Source organism: Dermochelys coriacea, chromosome 16 (genome assembly GCF_009764565.3).
Source record: "Dermochelys coriacea isolate rDerCor1 chromosome 16, rDerCor1.pri.v4, whole genome shotgun sequence".
Lineage (NCBI taxonomy): Eukaryota > Metazoa > Chordata > Testudines > Dermochelyidae > Dermochelys > Dermochelys coriacea.
The window spans coordinates 4,814,467-4,823,401 of NC_050083.1; the positions used below are offsets into that span (position 1 = coordinate 4,814,467).

The 8,935-nt window shown below is 50.1% G+C and overlaps 1 protein-coding gene across 6 annotated transcripts in view; it reads left to right on the top strand.

Annotated features, from left to right (window-relative positions):
- Positions 1-7,267: 7,267 nt before the first annotated feature.
- The window catches only part of TOR4A (torsin family 4 member A), a 37,336-nt gene continuing 35,668 nt past the window's right edge, over positions 7,268-8,935 (top strand). For 5 of the 6 annotated variants that reach the window (XM_043498674.1, XM_043498675.1, XM_043498672.1 and 2 more), the window contains exon 1: positions 7,269-7,540. The gene's annotated coding sequence lies outside the window, so the exon portion shown is untranslated. Of the gene's footprint in view, positions 7,541-8,935 lie in introns of all 6 variants that reach the window. The other variant, XM_038374609.2, reaches the window with a different exon arrangement.

Genomic DNA, 8,935 nt, shown 5'->3' on the forward strand with positions numbered 1-8,935 from the left:
CTCACGTTGCTCTTGGAGCCTATTGTTGATGTGTATGACAAGGTTGACAAAGGTGTCTATGTTGGTCAGGGCCTCCACATGAGCTAGCTCATCCTTAATCTCCTCGCATAGTCCCCTCAGAACTGGTAGAGCTGGGCCGCTTTGTTCCACTCAGTGGAAGAGACTCGTCACTGAACATACGCCGCACAGGAGGAGGCTGGTCCCCGCTCTTGACAGAGTGGGCTCTGTAGGGATCGTCGAGCACAAAATGCCTGGAGGAAGGCATTCTATTCAGTTAGCATCAGGCTGCCTCATTCAAGCATGAGAGAGGTCCAGTCCAATGCATCTCTCATCTTTAACGAGTCCTATTTTGGTGTGATAGGACCGGGGAGATGGAGCAGAAACTGCAGTCAGCATTGGTTAAGAAACACCCTGAATTTTTGGTGATCCCCATTAAAACATTCTGGGAGGGGAACTGGTGGCCCCAGGTCTGTGTGCGTAGCTGCAGTGTATGTCTGGAGTGCAGTGTTTTTGTTCCATAGCTGGGTCTCCTGCTTTCCTGGCAGTGGGTTATCTGCGGTGTGCTGTTCCAGTTGGGCCCACAGTGCCACCTTTTCATCATGGAGCTGGGCAGATTGCCTGTGCAGTGCTTGGTTCTCTGTTGCAAGCTGCAATACTGGGGCTTGCAGCGTGAGGCATTCCCCCTGGAGTGGTCAGCCCATTCTGGCATCTCCAGTATCGTCTAGGGCATGCTGAGTAGGAAGTCGCCCATTGCCTCCATGTTCCCACTGGGTAGATCTTCACCCTGGGCTAAGGTGGTCCAGGCAAACTGTCAGAATCCTGACAAGGGCAGAGTCAAACCTGAGGCTGAGCAAAGTGGAGCAAAGTTTGTCATCAAGTTCCACGCAGGGATTGATCTTCAGGATCAGAGATTGAGTTGTGTTTCAAGTGCCAGGTCAGGAGGCAAGGTCCAAATCAAGCTGATGTTGAAGAGCAGGAATGATCGGGCACCTACAGAAAATCCATCCTGTTACCTAAACACTTCTTGGCAGGGGTTGGCACCAGGTTGCGTGATGGACACTTGACAAAGTTACTGTGCTTAGTGACGGACATTGCAGGGGGTGGGTTATGTCATTTGGTCATTTAACATTTCTTGAAAAATTACCACAGACCTCAATTTTTACCACGCACACTTGTGTCTGTGTACGGACATGTTGCTGGCCCCTGCTTCCTGGAACACCACTTGGGTTTATGTAGAGCAAGGAGCCATGAGGCTACTGCCTCTCAGACCACTTGCAGTGGGACTCCTTGGAGTGTGTGCCGGCGGTGGTGCTGTAGGTTGTGTGTAGTGAGCATAAGCAGGCAGCCGCTGCTGGTTGGCAGCCTGGAGGTGTCCTCAGCCTGGCAGTTCTGGGTTTGAAATCTACTGAGCTTTCTAGTTAATAGGTCAAACCCTTGGAAGGAAGGGATTGTATTTTTCACTGTGTTAACTGGTGCTCTGCAAGTCCATACAAAATGCAACATCGCAGAGTCTGCAGGGCAAGACTTTGCCGCTTTGACCGCAGAAGAGTCCCTTGTTCAGTATGTGTCATCAGGGTTTGAATGAGCTCTCCCCTGACATCTAGTGATGAACTAAGGGAAAAGACCTCAGAAGTAGACTGTTTGCATAGCCACAGCCACTCTGCCTAGGTGACCAGCAGACAGACCTGCTTTCCTGTAAGTGATCAATTTTGGCTGTTTTGGGTTAAAATTTACTTTAGTATTGAATGCAGGGTAATAGATGTTCTTCCTGTATGAATAAAAGGCAGCAGAAGTGTCCTTAGCATGCCCTTATTGAGGGGTCAGCCTAACTTTAACCTCATTGATCACTAAAGCTGAAATAACTGATTTAGGGGTTGAGCCTTTGACATGGTACAGAGACAGGGTTTCAGTAAAAAGATGAGGCAGGACCAGAGCGGTTCCCCACCAGGCAAAGCGGTGGGGCCTCAGACACAGCATTACAGCAATGGCCAGCAGCAGCAGGGACAGTGACAAGCAGTGGCTGAGGCCGCAGTGACAGCAGGGAGCAGAGGTGAAGGAGTCACTCAGCCATCCCTACCCCCCTCCGGGACTGGAGAACGACCCAACCCTGGACTCTGGGACATTGCTGGCCTCAGACACCAAACTGTGAGTGTGGTACAGCAGAAAGAAAGGGGAGTGGCATGTTAGAGACATTTATCCCTTGGACTTTCACAGCTCAAGGTGGGAAACTGAGGCCAAGGGCATTGCACAAGATACTCTGGGGCAGCTGTGTTACTTACTGTTTGTGTAATTTCAACTCATTGTTGCAGTGTTTCCCCAAATTCATGCTGTGGTTTCTTCTCATGATAAAAGTTTTCTTTCGTACATGGACTCAATGTTTGTAGTGGGGGAAGTACTGCCTCCTAGAGATGGGGGTGGGGGAGTATAAGTGCAGGGGCTCAAGCCAGGTTTGTTTTGTAATGTTAAGAAGAGCCCCTGGATATTGAACCAGACCCTTGTTGTTGTAACTTCCACCTGGCAGACGGGTTCCACATTAATTGCCATGCTTATGGGGCAAGTTGACCTTTTGGTCCTTTCTGCTCTCTGAATGCACCCACTTCAGGTGTTCAGCTTCTTGCCGTTCCCTATCTCAGTGCGGAATCACGTGATACTTCAGCTCTCTTTATAAGCATTCATGAGACCATTACTGGAAGAGATTAATAGATGTTAAGACCAAAAGGGATAATTGTCTAGTCTCCCCGCCTGCATAACACAAGCTAGAGAAGCTCGCCCAGCAATTCCTGCATTGAGTCCATATATTCTGGTTGAGCTACAGCAGTGTTTCTCAATCTTTTTGATACCAAGGATAAGCTTGTTGCCTTCCTAAACAGTGTCAGGGAGAGCTCAGGGACTGAGCTAGAGCATATCTTTTAAAAATACAGACAATCTTGATTTAAAAATTCCAAGGAATGGAGAATCCACCATCTTAGAGAGGAACTACGAAGGTAGGTCACACTTATAGTGCAAGGGGCTGTAATTTGGAAAGCAGCGATTCAAAAAGGTCATTAGAGATCATGTTGCAAATGAACTCATTATGAGCTCACAGTGCAGTGAGGTGTTTAAGACCCCAAAATACTATTCTTTAGGTGTACAAGCAGAGCACTAGTGAGCAGCAGTAGCCCAGAGGTGCTATAGATGCCCCTAAACAGCATTAATGGAGACTCTTACTGGGTACTCTGTTGGACACACTTCAAAAATAACGTTGATAATTTGGAAAGAGTTTAGAGAAGAGCCCCAAGAATAATCAAGGTCTGGAAAACCTGCCTGGCTAAAGGATTCTGGTCTGTTTAGCTTGTCAGAAAGAAGGTTAAGAGGTGACTTGATCACAGCGTAGGTACCTGGTTTTGGTTACAGAGCTAGCTGCACCTTTGCCTCTTTTCTTGTCTCCAGTGTTCAGCCTCTGGCCCTTGACAGTCTCAGGGTGAAATCACATGATTCTTCCACCTTAGACTAGGCCAGGGTCTAGTTACATCACCCTGCATGTTCCAGTTGTCAGTGCCCTGGAGGGCCAACAGATTCTTCTGCTGGGTTAAGAGGATAGTTGGATATTGGATTAACAATATTGCTGGGTGGGTTACGGGAACCACTGTTGTGGCCCCTTCCACACAAACTTCCTCGTGGCTGGACTTTAAAAAAACTAGACAAGCCATTTACAACATACACTTTGCTTCTCTACAAAAGAAAAAGGACACTAAGCTATCCAAACTACTACATGCCACAAGGGGCCACAACAGTGGTTCCCATAACCCACCCAGCAATATTGTTAATCTATCCAACTATCCTCTTAACCCAGCAGAAGAATCTGTCCTATCTCGGGGCCTCTCCTTTTGCCCCTCCACCCCCATGAACATGATACAGTTCTGTGGTGACCTAGAATCCTATTTTCGATGTCTCCGACTCAAGGAATATTTCCAACACACCTCTGACCAACATATTAACCCACAGAGACCTTCCTACCAACACTACAAAAAGAAGGATTCTGGGTGGACTCCTCCTGAAGGTTGAAACAGCAGACTGGACTTCTACATAGAGTGCTTCCACCGACGTGCACGGGCTGAAATTCTGGAAAAGCAGCATCACTTGCCCCATAACCTCAGCCGTGCAGAACACAATGCCATCCATAGCCTCAGAAACAACTCTGACATCATAAGCAAAAAGACTGACAAAGGAGGTGCTGTCGTCATCATGAATAGGTCGGAGTATGAACAAGAGGCTACTAGGCAGCTCTCCAACACCACTTTCTACAAGCCATTACCCTCTGATCCCACTGAGAGTTACCAAAAGAAACTACAGCATTTGCTCAAGAAACTCCCTGAAAAAGCACAAGAACAAATCTGCACAGACACACCCCTAGAACCCCAACCTGGGGTATTCTATCTACTACCCAAGATCCATAAACCTGGAAATCCTGGACGCCCCATCATCTCAGGCATTGGCACCCTGACAGCAGGATTGTCTGGCTATGTAGACTCCCTCCTCAGGCCCTACGTTACCAGCACTCCCAGCTATCTTCGAGACACCACTGACTTCCTGAGGAAACTACAATCCATTGGTGATCTTCCTAAAAACACCATCCTAGCCACTATGGATGTAGAAGCCTCTACACCAACATTCCACACAAAGATGGACTACAAGCCGTCAGGAACAGTATCCCCGATAATGTCACGGCTAACCTGGTGGCTGAACTTTGTGACTTTGTCCTCACCCATAACTATTTCACATTTGGGGACAATGTATACCTTCAAATCAGCGGCACTGCGATGGGTACCCGCATGGCCCCACAGTATGCCAACATTTTTATGGCTGACTTAGAACAACGCTTCCTCAGCTCTTGTCCCCTCATGCCCCTCCTCTACTTGCGCTACATTGATGACATCTTCATCATCTGGACCCATGGAAAAGAAGCCCTTGAGGAATTCCACCATGATTTCAACAATTTCCATCCCACCATCAACCTCAGCCTGGACCAGTCCACACAAGAGATCCACTTCCTGGACACTACAGTGCTAATAAGCGATGGTCACATAACCACCACCCTATATCAGAAACCTACTGACCGCTATTCCTACCTACATGCCTCTAGCTCACTGAAGTGAGCTGTAGCTCACGAAAGCTTATGCTCTAATAAATTTGTTAGTCTCTAAGGTGCCACAAGTACTCCTTTTCTTTTTTCTAAAAACCATGAACACAACAATCCAGGGCCAAGAACTGGATGCACTTCAGCTGATAGCCTGAGAGGCACTATTCCTTGTGGATGCTGGTATGTGCTCTAACCCACAGCTGAAGTGCATGAATCATTTACTAGACCTGGCAGTTAAGGAACAGTTGTAGATGCCATAGACGGTGTCTTAAAACAGTTACTTAGCTAAAGATGATAAAAAAAAGTCCCTAGCTTGGCCAGCTGGGGGCAGTCCAATAGATGATCTCCTCAGGCCTAGTACCTGAGGCACCATTTCTAATTCATTCCTGGATATCTGACAGGTAGCTCTCCCTGGCCAGGGCTCAGCCCCACAGTATATGGCTCATCGTGGACCCTCCTGGCTGCTGTACCGAGACTGTTGCAGGTCGATTTCCCTTGGGGAAGATACAGCTGTGAACTCCCATGCCCTACAGTCACCCCCTTTAGAGCACAACTTCTTACAGAGAGGAACCACGAAGATAGGTCCAACTTATAGTGCCCCTTTGAGCCAAATACATAGTCAGATCCCATGGGCACCTTTCCCATCTCTGGGCACCTGGGTTGCCACATATTGTTGTCAGTTGTGCCCTGGGAGGGCTGCTGGATCCGTGCTCCTCAGGGCATGTATTCAGAGAGTTTGTGTCTGAAGGCAGCACTGGCCACACTGGGACCGCAGGGAGATGTGTGTCCTCGCCTGTCACTGAGGGAAAGTGGGCTGTCTTGTAGACTTCCTGCATCATCTCCAATGGCTTCTTTCTGTCTATGAGGCATTGCATTGCCCTCCTCACTAGGGCACCGAGTAAGCCCTCGAGGCAGCGAGGGACAGAAACTGACTCCAATGGCACCCCATGGTCCTTGGGAAGGACCCAGTGGGCCACATGCCCAGAATGGTGGTAACCCTGGCAGGGCATGGCTAATGCATCATCATTTCCAGGTTCCCATTCAGCTTATCATACAGCTCCCCCAGGGTTCTGGGGTGAGCCCGTGCCGCTGGCTGATCTGCACCTCAGTGAGGCCAAGGGAGCTCTTCATTGTCTCCTAGTTGTGTTTGGAAAGTATCGGCCTGTCCTTTGTCTTTGAGCCAGGGGCAGCCTCACCCTCCTTGTCCTCTCCCTCGGTTACTTTATGCGCTGTCCCCATGGCATGTGGGGTGGGGTGCTGCAGTGCACGGGTTGGAACACCTCCTATCAGGAGCTGCAAAACCCTGGATGCATCCTTGCTCTCCCCCCAGTCCTGCGCTCCCTCTCACTACCCGGGTGATCCTTTCTCCCTCAGTCTCCACCCCCAAGTGCAGAGCGGGGTTCCAGAGTGTGTGATGTGCAGAGTAGCCATGGTGTGACTGGTGTCTGGATATCCTAACTTCCCCCCTCTGGTTGTGCTGTGCCTGTGAATCTGAGACACCTGCGGCATGTGGGGGGCCTCAGCACTGCTGAATGTACCAGTGGAGTGTCCAACCCCCCGCACTCAGGGTACTTAGGAACAGCCCCTGCGGAAGCATGCAGAACACCATCTGTCAATGGCCTGGGGCTCAACAAAAGCGAACCCCTACAATCAAAGAGGAAGCCAGCGATGTTCCTGGAGAACTGATGTTAATATGCCCCCTGGGGCTGAGTTCTGCTAACAGGCAGGTAGCCACGTTCTGCACGAGCTCTAGCTTCCTGACTAGGACAAACAGCGCAAGGGTCCATTCGTGCAGTGAGGTGAGCAACAAGCTCAGCGTGAGGGGCAGATGGCAGAGTTAGGAGACCAAGGCTGGGGCTGTTCCCGAGAGCCAGGCAGCCCTGGGACAGCCCGGCTGGCTGGTGCATTCATATTTAGAGCAGACTGCACCTTGAGAGGCCAAACTTTGAATCGGGTGCAGTTTAGTGCAGTCCCAGGGCAGCCTGGCCCATTTGTCTGCAGAGAGCCGGATGTAGCCAGAGGTGCGGGCACCAGTAAGCTCTCTTTGGGGGAAATACATTGTGTTAAAATGCTGCAGAGTACATTGCAGCAGAAGCACTGGGAAGCAGAGCAGGGCCAGATACTGCACCTTGGCCCCTTTCCCCAGCACAGCACAGGCTGGAGGTGCTTTTCCAGGAACTGGTCAGTGGAGATTTTTGTTTATGCATGATTTGCATTCTTTGCCTGCTTGTCTAGCGCTCCAGGAAGGGCAGGGGGACTTTATCTCACGCCCTCAGCAGAGCGCTGTGGGGAGTAGTGGTTTCCTCTTTCCTGATGCCTGAGCTCAGTGCTGTTCTGGTGTCACCCAGCTCGGTGACCCTGCTCTGCAGAGCCAAGGAACCGAGGGCCTTGAAGACATGCAGCTCGTCGGGATGGATTGAGGTGAGACTAAGGGCAGGGTTAGTTTGGGGGTAGGTAAAGACCGTAGCTTTCAACCTCTGTCGTCTAAGACCACTCCAGAGAAAACTGCCCTGAAAATTAGAGAGAGGAGCTTTAAAAAGAGGAGAAGGGACAGGGGCCACATAGAGAGGAAGAAGTGAAGGATTCCTCTGCTCCCCATCACAGCTGCTGAGGGAGGAAGCAGAAAGGAGGAACTACACTTTCCTCCCTTCCCCTTGCTCTGAGCAGCTGGAAAGGCTGATACACAAGTCCCTCAGAGCTGCCTTGAGCTTGAGATAAAATTTAAAAGGGTGATACTGCAAGTAAGATGGAGCCCTACTCTGCCACCCCACCACAGCACAGGGCCCCAGGCCCCGCTCCGCTGCCCCCGGCCTGAAGCTCAGGGCCCTTGCCCAGGGCCTCGGGCCCTGCTCCGCTGTCCCTGGCTGCAAGACAGAACAGGGGTCTTTTCTGTGTAGTTTTCAGGCCACTCCTACCAAAGAAAAAGCCTATAACCTTCTGGCTGTGGATGTTATATCAGTGTATGATGATGTTTCAGCACAATGGTGCAATGTTGCAGGCTCCTAAGGGCATGTCCTAACCAGCCCCAGCAGTGCAAACATACATAGGAACTTCAGTGATGGGGGAAGTATAAAAGATTGCTGTGAGCTGATAAGGGGAAGTCTGGGGGTCTAGCTGCTCTCCAGTGCCTGTGCATGGCTACTCCCTCCCTCTCTCTAGTGTCTGGCTGAGGGCGGGTGCAGTCCCAGTCCCCTTCTCCATTGTGTTTGTATGAATAGGAATGATGGAGTGAAACCGAGCAGAGTGGAATGTAAGCTTACTACAGTCATCAACCTGTTCTATTAGTGTCTGATCCAGGCCAGGATTTAGACAGACCATCCGCAGTGACAAGGTGCACGCAAGTTGTTCCCTCTGCTGTCTGCAAGCTAGAAATAAGGGAGCACAGAATCCCTTTGTGGCCAGTGCAGCGAATGAAGATCCCTGTCCCATCAGAGTGGAAATAGGGCATCCTTGGAACAGCTCACCAAGGGCCATGGTGGGTTCTCCATTGCTGGCAATTTTTAAATCCAGATTGGATGTTTGTCTAAAAGCTCTGCTCTAGTTCCAAAGGAATTAATTCAGGGCAGGTCTCTGGCCTGTGTTACACAGGAGGTCAGACTAGAGATCAGTGGTCCCTTCTGGCCTTGGAATCTGTGTCTATGGACACTACGCCCAAGTCCTGTTACTTCTCTGGCCAGAGAGCTGTCACTCATTTCAGGAACCAAATTCCCTGCCTTTCACACAGCTTTGTCTGTCTCCGTTATCGCTGCACATTCCTGACATCAGAAATACAATTCATGCCACAAAGGTAACAGCTAGTCATTTATACAAAGTGGG